This window comes from Aspergillus chevalieri, chromosome 1 (assembly GCF_016861735.1).
Source record: "Aspergillus chevalieri M1 DNA, chromosome 1, nearly complete sequence".
NCBI lineage: Eukaryota > Fungi > Ascomycota > Eurotiomycetes > Eurotiales > Aspergillaceae > Aspergillus > Aspergillus chevalieri.
The window spans coordinates 2,374,195-2,386,265 of record NC_057362.1 but is presented as its reverse complement, the minus strand read 5'-3'; positions in this window follow the sequence as shown (position 1 = coordinate 2,386,265).

The window sequence follows — 12,071 nt, the reverse complement described above, 5'->3', positions numbered from 1 at the left end:
AAGAGTTGGAAAGCAGGGTGATGTTTGGAAAGGCGTCGTTCTCGGAATTTCGAAACCCAAGGCTCTTGGATGAGAACAACATGGTAGTCTTGTTCAAAAGCGAGTTGGAGAGTAGCTTCATGGGGGGATGGGCTCCGGGCCACATTGACCTGGAGGATCCGCAGTTGTGGGAGAGATTTGTCATATCTCATTGAGGTGATGTGGGTCTGGGAACTGCCTCTACAGCAGTGTTATTTTTGGATGGTGGAGTTTGTTGTTGTTTGGATTCAATTCGTCGAATTGCTGCTACCTGTGTCTTGGGAACCCGGACCAAAATGCCTTGCTTGATACTGGGCCGTACAGGGCATTGTGCATGGTCAGCTGGAGCGGGTCTTAGGCAATTGGCACATTGTTGGGTGCTTTCTTTGTGGTCCTCTTCAGTGTGGTCTTTAGCTCCACATAGCCGGCATTTGGGTCGTCGGGTGCAGGACCGGGGGTTGTGATAGTCCCAGCAGCGGGCACACTGTTGGACCTTGGGGGTTATGATCTTGCGTCTAATGCGGAGGTTCTTGCCAAAAAAAATGGATCCAAGGTGGGATCCTGGAGGCAGAAGTCTCTGGCACTGCCAGGATTATTGTTGCTGTGTTGTCTGTGTTGAGAGAGTGTTCTTGGCTCTTCCTGGCCCAGTGTAGCTTTAGGGGCATGGTACCTGTCTGCAGCTTAAATTCTTCCTTTGCTGCTTGCTCTGTTACAGTGACAATAGAGGTATCATAGCCAATGTATTGTTTGATGGCACCGGGAATGACAAAGATTGCCCATCTCTGTTCTAGCTCAGCATTAGAGCCTTGGATTACCTGTTGTATATCGTCCTTATTGTTGAGTAGGACCTCTGCACTTTGGACATCTTTAGGCCCAATAGCGAGCCCCGTGGGAACATGTTGTATTTCCTTGATGGCGTCAGTGACTGCTGGATTTAGGCTACTGCGAAGCTTTTGTAGAGCCGCATGCGGGCTGGCATGTCGGGCAGGGTGGTCTGTTGGGAGTCGAAGGAAAAGGCGAAGAGGTCTTGCTGGCTTAGGGAGAGAGTGTGTGTGTGTGTGTACTATTTAACGTCGGGGGGCGAGTCCTACCGCCGAGGCGGTGAGGCTCTGGTCCCGGAGCGGGACATACGACGGGCAGATCGGAACTGCCTGTTCTCTAGCTAAACTACCATCTATCATCTAAATACAGGTAGCCCCCCGCGCGGGGGGCTGCTTGGGTTTTCGCAACTGTTAGACAGCGAATTGGGCGTCTTGGGGTTTCCTTAAGGAAATCAAGGGAAGGAAACCAGAAAAAAGGGGGGGGTGAACAAAGGAAAATGGAGGAGAAAGAGAATAGGAGGGAGGAGGGGGAGGGAGCCAGAGGTAAGCCTAGAGGTTCCCAGGTTTGATGCACTCAGCATCCTAATGGCGTTTACAGATGGCTGTATAGAATTGTGATTTACCCAGCCAATCCGCATATGCAGTAAATCCGGCCTTTTTGGTGAGGATGTCCGCTACTGGTTGTTGGCCCCATGGATGTGCTGCTGCTTTGCGACCGTCACGGCAGAAATAGAAGTGGGAGGGCTCCTTTCTGCGGCCACATGAGCATGTCAACAGGGCATTGTCATGTTTGAAGCGCTCATGGTACTCAGCAAAATCACCGTGACCGCTCCTGGCAGCAAGGAGGTGACCCAGAGCTGCTCGGGGGAGCTGGAGCTCTGGTGGCCGTTTCTCTATGGCTATGCCAAGGGCCTTATAGTGTTCAGGGGCCTTCTCTGCCCAGAATTGTGCAAAGCATTGCCAGTGCACTGTCCGGGCTGCCCGCTTGGCGGCTGCTATTGAGGCAGGTGGTAGGGGGAGACCTGGGCGAGCCTGGCAGCCCTTCTTGGCCTCCTTATCTGCTTCTTCATTTCCTTTGATGCCTGAGTGTCCAGGTACCCATTTCACCTGCACCCTGTCTGGCTGTGTGTTTGGTGCTCTCAGGTAGAATGGCCATGTCCGGGCGGCTTCTTGAAACTGTTTAAAGACTGATTGGCTCGATCCTGTGGGTTGGCCCCGGGATTGGAGTTGTTGTACTGCTTCCAGGTTGTCCAAACAGATGTATAGGTTTGTGGAGTGCTGTGCATTGGGGTCCTTAAGAGCCATCAGCAGTCCAAGCAGGGCCCCTCTGGCCTCTGCGTCAAAGACCTCATGGTTGGGGAGTTTCCTGTGTCCGCTGAAGATCTTGGTTTTGCAGGCACCCCAGTAGCCCACCCAGCCGGCTCCTGCAGCGTTACTGTCTTTTCCTTTTGATCCATCTGTATAGACGACCATCGATCGTGGTGGAATAGAAGTAAGCCACCTATGGAAATTCTCCTTGGCCTGTGCCCTATTGATTGCAGTTGGCTGCTCTTTGGGGATTGTGTTTCCATCCCAGGGGCTTGTCAGCAGCGGGTCTATCTGTTCAATGGTGTGAAAATTTGATGGGTCTAAGGCCCGGAGCAGGCGGGTGTTGATGTGGAAGCTTCTCTGGTGTGTGGCCCGGCGGTGTAGAGGATGTCGGGTGTCTAATTCATGTACTCTGATTGCCAGTCTGCGGCGTCTTTGATTGAGGAGCAGCTCCATTGGTTGTGACGGCCTGGTCACGTTGGTTGATTATCACGTGAGGTGTGGTTGTTTGCTTTATTGCTTTGTTGATAAATATGGCGTTACCTCCTTTCTTCCTTCCTCATGTTGATTATTCTCGTCGATAGCTACCTAGGTAGAACCCATGAGTTGGACGTTCCATCATCCTAGTAGAGCGCCGTGACATAATAATCAACATCCTCCTTTTATACCTTAGGGAGAGAAATACCAAAGGCTTCTCCCTTCAAGGGATTCGCTGGTGCCGCAGTTCGGGAGCTGGCCAGGCTATAACAGTGTCTCCATTCAAGTTTCCATCCTCAAGTTCATCCTCAAGTCAAGTCAAGCGCTGCTTCAGTTAAGTTTCTAGAGCTCAGGACTGAAACTTCTGTTGTTGGCATATTCAAGTTCAACTTTCAAGAAGTCCAGTGGTTGCGACTATGCTGGCACCCCTTCAAGTTCTCAAGACTTAAGTTTTTCAAGATTCAAGCTCACGATCCCTTTCTTAAAGATCATGGACCCCTTTCAAGAACTCCGAAACGAATTTTCTTCTACGATCCGCGCCCTCCAGAATGAAATCGAATCCGTCAAAAATGAACCCAAACCACTTCAACGACCAAAGCCATGCCTCCCTGATCCCGAGAAATTCAATGGCCAATCTTTGAAGTTTGATACCTGGCTTGCTTCGATGAAGGCTAAGCTTAGGATTGATGCTCCAGCTATTGGTGATGCAGTGGCTCAGTTCTACTATGTCTATCTGAATCTGGAAAGCAAAGTCCAAGCTCTAGTTCTTCCCCAGTTATCTTATGCAGAAGACACCAACACCTGGGATTACAACACCATCCTTGATCAACTATCTCTGGTTTATGACAACCCCAACAAGGTTCAAGAAGCTGAAGATTATCTACTAGTCCTAAAGCAGGATAGTGGTGAATCTGTGGCAGCCTACATCGCCAAGTTTGAGAGGATTCTTTATGAGGCAAAGGGCAAAGATTGGCCTGATGTCACCAAGATTTCAGCGTTCAGGAAAGGCCTCAATCCTACTCTCCGAGGACGTCTCAACCAGCAGTTGAATCTTCCAAAATCATACACTGATTTCCTTCGTGTGGTTCAACAATTGGGAAGTCATTCTTTCAGCTCAAATTCCACCAATGTTTCCCACTCTCAATCACACCAATCTGGCTCTCACACCAAGTCTGATCCTATGGACCTCAGCGTCATCAATATCAACTCCCTGTCAGCAGCGTCCACCTCCCTAGATGAAAGGAACAGACGACGACAACAAGGATCCTGTGTGAGATGTGGCTCCTCTGATCATTGGGTGAAGGATTGTTCCATGAAGGCACACAAGGAATCCAATAAAATATGGAACCAGCAGATGATTGCAAGGTTAGAGGCAAACCGTCTTGATGACCTTAATGATCTCGATGATTGATTTTTGGAGATGTTTGGACATGTTCATGTGTTTTTCTTTTTCAAGTGTCTCATGTATTGTTGCCTTCTCATGTTTTCTTACCTGTGGGTTGACCATGACATTGAGGACAATGCCTATTGAAGCCGGGGGGTAATGTGACGGCCTGGTCACGTTGGTTGATTATCACGTGAGGTGTGGTTGTTTGCTTTATTGCTTTGTTGATAAATATGGCGTTACCTCCTTTCTTCCTTCCTCATGTTGATTATTCTCGTCGATAGCTACCTAGGTAGAACCCATGAGTTGGACGTTCCATCATCCTAGTAGAGCGCCGTGACATTGGTGGGATGGCTGCTTCTCGATGCAGTACAGCTGTCTGTGTGGTCTTATAGACCGGGAGGAGTTTTAACAGTGCACTGCGGAGCACCCGGTCCAGGCAGGCTAGTTGGATGGATGCCCTATTGGAGATGGGCTTTTGTCTGCCTGAGCTGTCTTGTGCTGGTCTATTCATTCCTGGCCACCATGCCTCTGCTCCATAGCATAGGACTGAGACCACACAAGCTATTGTTGCTTGTCGCAATAGTGGTGCCTTGACCCCTCGTACAGTGTTGGCCAGGGCTTGGATGCTGTTACAGACCTTGTCGTATCAGCCTCACGTGATGATACCAGGTTAGGAGGGAATCATTGGATAACAGTTATTAGTGGATATGCAGGAGAGAACAGGGATCAGACTGATATTTGACGGCCATGTCACGTGATCGGCATATCAGTGATATGTTTCCGCATAGCGATGATATGAAACAACATAGCAGGGCTACGAAATACCATATCAGTGATATGAAGCGACAGATCACTGATATGATCGGAAAGGATATATAAGGACGCTCACTCATGTACTTAGTTTAGTCCTTCGCGATCAATACAAGTCATTCAGCATTGGTTACCTTCTAGTTTCTGACTCGTCCGCACTTAACCAACAACCCAGTATACGTACTCGGTTGGCCTTGTTTCTCTATTCGTTACCTTTACTGTTTCTACTTGTTGAATATCTTACGGAGCCTGGAGGGGGCGACATACCCATCAACGCATACGACATACCGGACCGGACCCGGAGGGGCATTGAGCATACGATCACTTGGGAGGCACTTAGGGTAAGTGTCCAGTCTCGAAATACAACTAACTAGAACCCTAGGTACGATACGAGAGAAGCCAGGTTGTGACACATTGATCGCCAGTCAGTACAAGTCAGGTTTCGAGACTATATTGACTTAAAACACGAACTGCAACCATGTCCAACAACAGTAACAGCAACACCACTCCCAGATCCTCTCGCGGATCTGAAGGACGAACGCCGACTTATGAAGAGCTCTTTGGAATGGTTAGCCAGCTGCAGGAAAGCATCACTACTTTGGAAGAACGACAGTCAGCCAAAGCTATCAAAGTTCGACCGCCGGAACCCTTTGATGGTACCCGATACAAGTTGCGACCCTTTATCACTCAGTTGGACTTGTATGTCCGCATGAACCGGAGCAAGCTCATCTTCGAATCCGACAAAGTCCTACTTGCAGCAACTTATTTGACTGGACCAGCATTTGATTGGTTTGAACCTACCTTGCGCGACTTCCAGGAGAAAGATGAACAATACCATAATGACAATACCACTGAGGTTTTCAGCAGCTTCACTGAATTCAAGAAACGACTCCAGGGAACATTTGGAGATATTGACGCCACACGGAACGCTGAACGGAAGCTATGGCGACTCAAACAGACAGGATCAGTAGCCAAGTTGGTATCTGATTTCCAGCAGATCATCACCCATCTGAACTGGGATAAAACGATGTACATTGCGAAATTCGAGGAAATGTTGAAACCGGAGATCCAGGAGAAACTGGTCTGGATGGAACGACCAAAAACATTGAACGAACTCTTTGAACGAGCCGTCAAGATTGACAACACCCTGTATGACCTTAGAGTCAGACAGAAGGAGTCAAGATATGGAAACACCTTCAGAGGAAACCCACGAACGAGCCACTATCGATCGAACGATAAACGACCAGCTCAACCACGAAGCCAAGGGTATGAAGATCCCTATGGACCACGACCAATGGAGCTGGATGCCACACAGCATAGGCCCTTCATATCCGACAAGGAAAGAGAACGAAGAAGGAAAGAGAAACTTTGCTTCACATGTGGAAAGCCGGGCCACATGACGAAGGCATGCAGGCAACGACAGAACGTTAGGCCTCAGCAACAACGAAACGATAATAAGCAACTGCACGCTACCCAGGAGAGAGGAGCGTATGACACCACAGGAATTGTGAACCCTGAACTCAGAGCAACGAATGATTCTGGATGGCACATGCAAGAGGCTTCGGATGAGCATGGAGGACCATGGAGATCCAGAACTACGATTGTACCCAACCTGAGCCCATTGAGGAGGTTGATGGAAGAACAGACGACCCTCACGACAGAGGAAATTGATGAGATCATGAGTTCAAGTGAAGAAGAATATTGGCCCAATGAACGGATGGTGGGATCCGACAGCGGAAGCGACAAAGCCCATATAAGGACGGATGGGTCCGAAAAAGCCATCAACGAGCCAGTTCAGGAGAAATCACTCAGCGAACTGCCCAACCAAGATTGGCCAGTTAATGATTTCCTTGACGAAGAGTACGGTACTCAGTGGAATGGCCACGATCCCAACGTGGAGGAACTCCATGAGATACCGGAGACACCTCAGAATGCAACTCCCGAAAATGATGAACAAGAAGAACAGAGTCTGGCAGAAGATAATGAGGGATACACGAAGTCCAGTGTGTATAGCCCTATCTCGAGACAACAGCTATGGTCCAAGCGATATACGGAACAACGAAAAGCCGATGAAGAAACAAATACCGACGTTGCCGCGTACTTCATTGATGATATAGTTATTTCACTCCAGGAGAACCCCAAGAGGCTCTCTAAAGGATTGAAGGAACTATTCAATGAATTGAACACGTATTGCCCACATCAGAACCTGAAATGTTGGGAACGAACGAACGAAACTTGGGATGAACACCTACGGAAATGCGACCAGCACCCATACACGTGCCACTACTGTGGACAGAACAATGGAGAACTATGGGGATACTTACAAGACATCACGACCAAACGACTACGAGGCCCCATCCACAGCTCATGCAAGTATGATTGGTGTGACTGTGTGCACTATCGAGAGCACCCAAAGCATAACCAATTACCTTGGATTGTGTGTTATAGCCATGCATGTGGAAAACACTATGATCGGAAGAAAATGGCGCATTATTTCCCAGAACGACCTAGGAAATATGACGACAGTTGTCCTTGTTGGGATTGGAACTGTGCATGCAGAGGATATCTACTGCATCCAGAGCATTCAAGTATGCACTGGACTGCTTGTTATGAAGACGACTGCATAGTTCACTTTGAACCCAAGGATTACTACCCAAGTCCACGACGTCTATGGCAACCAAGATGGCAAGCGAGCCTATCAGCGACACAGCGAGGATACCACTTGAAGTTTATGACACCAGTTCTCAATCAACTAGCCAGAGTGATGGTTGACTCAGGAGCTACTGGAAATTACATGGATCCAAGATTCCAGCGACAATTGGGGATCTTAGGAATTGAGAAGGCGCAGCCAGAGCCTATCTCAGGACTGAATGGTGAGAATTTGGGAAGCCACCTGACGGTCGAATCGGGATTTGTCCCTATGGCTGTAGCGGAACATGAAGAAAGGATCAATTTCGACGTGACACCGCTGGGACAATACGATATAGTGTTGGGGATTCCATGGCTCAGGAATCACAACCCGGAAATTAACTGGAAAACTGGACAAATGAACTTTGTGAATTGTGATTGCCCAAGAATGAAAGGACCGAGTCAACGGGAGGCCGGGACCTCACCACGATCTACAGGCAGGAGACCTGGTAGATACGTAAAGCAACCGAGAGGTGGGTTGAATAACAGAGAAATGAATGACACAGCAACGAACATTGTTTTAGCAGCCACCAGGGCCTCAGAACGACATTGGCTGATGAATTTACCCGGATGGGCACCGGACACGACCCAGAAGTATTGCGAATACTCCATGGACGAGGATATATCCAAGAGATCAGCACCGATTGAGGAATATCGCTCAGAAAGAGTTGATAGCAACCAAGAAGCATCAGACTCAGAGCTAAGCTCATGGGAATGGATTGACCATAAGGAGCTAGCAGCGACGACTCAGGAACCACAGATTCCACAGGAGTATATTGAGTTTCAGCACTTGTTCAAACAGCCTGAACAACCTGAACTACCGGACCATGGACCACACGATCATCGAATGCCCCTTATGGAAGGGAAGGAACCAACATGCAAAAAAATATACTCGATGTCAGAAAAAGAGTCAAAGGCATTACGAGAATGCATCAACGAACAACTGGAGAAAGGAACAATCCAACCATCAACATCACCAGCAGGACATGGAGTCCTATTCGTTCCAAAAAAGGATGGAAGCTTACGATTATGTGTGGATTATCGACCACTCAATGCCATCACTGTTAAGGACCGACATCCATTACCACGAATTGATGAAATGCAAGATCGAATTAGAGGAGCAAAATGGTTCACAAAACTTGATGTGACAGACGCATACAACCGACTACGAATCGCAAAAGGAGAAGAATGGAAGACAGCCTTTCAAACAAAATACGGACATTATGAATATTTGGTCATGCCATTTGGGCTTACCAACGCACCAGCATCATTTCAACGATTCATCAATGAGGTATTCGGAGAGTATCTCGACATCTTTGTGATAGCCTACCTTGATGATATTCTGATCTTTTCCAACACCTTTGAAGAACACATGCAGCATGTCAAGAAAGCACTGCAAAAACTTGAGGAAGCAAAGCTACGATTGAAGTTGAAGAAGTGCGAATTCCATGTTCAAGAAACCGAGTTCTTAGGACACTGGATCACTACAGAGGGAATCCAGATGGATAAGAACAAAGTTCAAGCAATCTTGGATTGGCCAGAACTGAAGAACACCAAGGAAGTTCAGCAGTTTACAGGACTTGTGAACTACTACCGACGATTCTTGAAGGACTACTCACAATTCATGACGCCACTGTTCAAATTGTTGAAAAAGGGACAAGAGTTTCAATGGGGACCAGAACAACAACAAGCATTTCAACAAGCCAAGGAAAGAATTGTATCTGCACCATCACTTGTGCAGTTCGACCCAGAAAAGGAAACCACGATTGAAACAGATGCATCAGACTACGCCATTGGTATGAGAATGACTCAACCAGGACCAGATGGAAAACCACGAGCCGTTGCATTCCACTCAAGGAAACTAGTTCAAGCAGAGTTGAACTATGACATCCATGACAAAGAATTGCTAGCTATAGTGGTAGCATTCAAGACTTGGAGAGTTTATTTGGAAGGAGCACAACACACTGTACTTGTGAAGACAGATCACAAGAACCTGACCTTCTTCACGACAACCAAAGAGTTGACCCGAAGACAGGCCAGATGGGCTGAAGTACTATCGCAATATGACTTCAAGATCATCCACTGCAAAGGAAATGAGAATGGACAGGCAGACGCACTCAGTCGACGACCAGACTATGAGATCAAAGACCGAACAATCAATCCAGCGATATTGAAAACCAACGAAGATGGAACCATCAGCTATAACCACCAGGTGTTAGCAGCAACAATGCATACTTCAAACGAACCTTTGGAAAAGAAAATTGTTGAAGAGACACAAAAAGACAAAATGATCCAGGATATGATTGAAAACTCAGCAGAAAACAACAAATTGACCACTGATGACAATGGATTAGTGTACTTGCACAATCTCATCTATGTGCCAAAGAGCATGAGAAATGAGATCATCAGCATGCACCATGACACTCCACTCCACGGACATTTGGGAACAGAGAAAACAGCTGAACAAATCATGAGAAACTACTATTTCCCAAACACGCGAAAAGTTGTTCAAGAATATGTGAAGAACTGTGAAACTTGCATTCAAGATAAGGCAGCAAGACATCAACCCTACGGAAAAATGCAATCCCCGGATGCTCCAACACATCCATGGGAATGGGTTACCATCGACTTCATCACACAGTTACCGACATCACAAGGATATGACTCCATCACAGTCATCACAGACCGAATGACCAAATATATCCATTTGGTACCAGCCAAAGGAACCATGACCGCAGCAGATATGGCACAGATATTCCTGAAGCATGTCATTACCAACAATGGAATGCCTCAGAAGATCACATCAGACAGAGACAAGCTGTTCACTTCGAAATTCTGGACGACACTCACAAACTTGATGGGTATAGAGCACTGCCTCACCACAGCCTACCACCCACAAGCAAATGGTCAAACTGAACGAACCAACCAAACAATTGAGCAATACCTACGGCACTACATCAACTATGAACAAGATGATTGGGTTAGATTCCTACCCATGGCACAGTTTGCATACAACAATGCAGAGCATTCAACACTCAGAGTAACGCCATTTTACGCCAATTATGGATACCACCCAGTGCTATATGAAAAGCCACGACCACAAGAATCCACATCAGAAGCAGCGAACGAGACAGTTCAAAAGCTGAAGAACTTACACCACCAACTATCAAGAGACATTGATTTCATGAACCTACGAGCGGCTATATATTACGACAAGCACCACGGAGAGGGACCTACCTTAAAAAGGGGGGAGAAAGTATTCCTGCTCCGCAGAAATATCAAAACGAAACGACCAAGTCAAAAGCTCGATCACCAGAAGATTGGACCTTTCACCATTGAAGAAAAAACAGGACCAGTGAATTACCGCTTGAAACTACCGAAATCAATGAAGCGCATACATCCAGTATTTCACATCTCGCTATTGGAACCAGCACCGAAAAACGCCATGCCAACAGAAAATATCGAAATCGAAAGCGATGATGATGAATATGAAGTTGAACGAATTCTGGATTACCGACAAGTCAATGGACGACCATGTTACCTGATCAAATGGAAAGGGTACGATACCTCTGAGAACACATGGGAACCTATTGCGAACTTGACTGGTTGCCACCAGTTGGTGAAGGAATACCACCAGCGACAGCAGAGTCGAAATTCTCCCAGAAGGAAGGGGAATTCAGCATCTGAGTCAAACTAGGATCATCAGACATTGATGCCAGTTGAGCATTGTACTCAACGTCCTTTCTTTGTTTCTGAAGATTCTCTTGCTCTTCACGAGCCTTACATTCCTTTTCAAGACGTTCAGATTCCTCTTTTTCTCGACGTTCAAGATCTTCCAACTCTGCAATCTCCTTATAATCGCGAGCGATAAAATCACCGGCACGAGAACGAAGCAAAGACTCCTGACGCTCAAGACGCATCACCTTAGCCAGAGCATCTCGCCGTTCCTCAGCAATTTGTTGTTGAAGTTTCACCAGTCGCCGCCATTCAGCATCGGAATAAGTTGGTTTGGACATTTCGCACTTTACCCCACTACCACGAACACACTCGCTACAATGATCGGAACTCTCGGACTTGAAGCAGACCTTATGAAGACGCACACAACGATCGCAAGGGATAACCGCACGAAAACCTTCGGATTCAATACGTTGACGTAACACGTTCTTGCGCACTGCAGTTCTGGAGGACATAATGAATCAGCAAAAGAAGATGAAAAGAAGTTGGGCAGCCAGGCGCTTACCTGAGGGATGCCGCAGCTTTATGACTTTCGAGGACGAAAGCCTGAAAGAGGGGGAGGTAATGTTACAGACCTTGTCGTATCAGCCTCACGTGATGATACCAGGTTAGGAGGGAATCATTGGATAACAGTTATTAGTGGATATGCAGGAGAGAACAGGGATCAGACTGATATTTGACGGCCATGTCACGTGATCGGCATATCAGTGATATGTTTCCGCATAGCGATGATATGAAACAACATAGCAGGGCTACGAAATACCATATCAGTGATATGAAGCGACAGATCACTGATATGATCGGAAAGGATATATAAGGACGCTCAC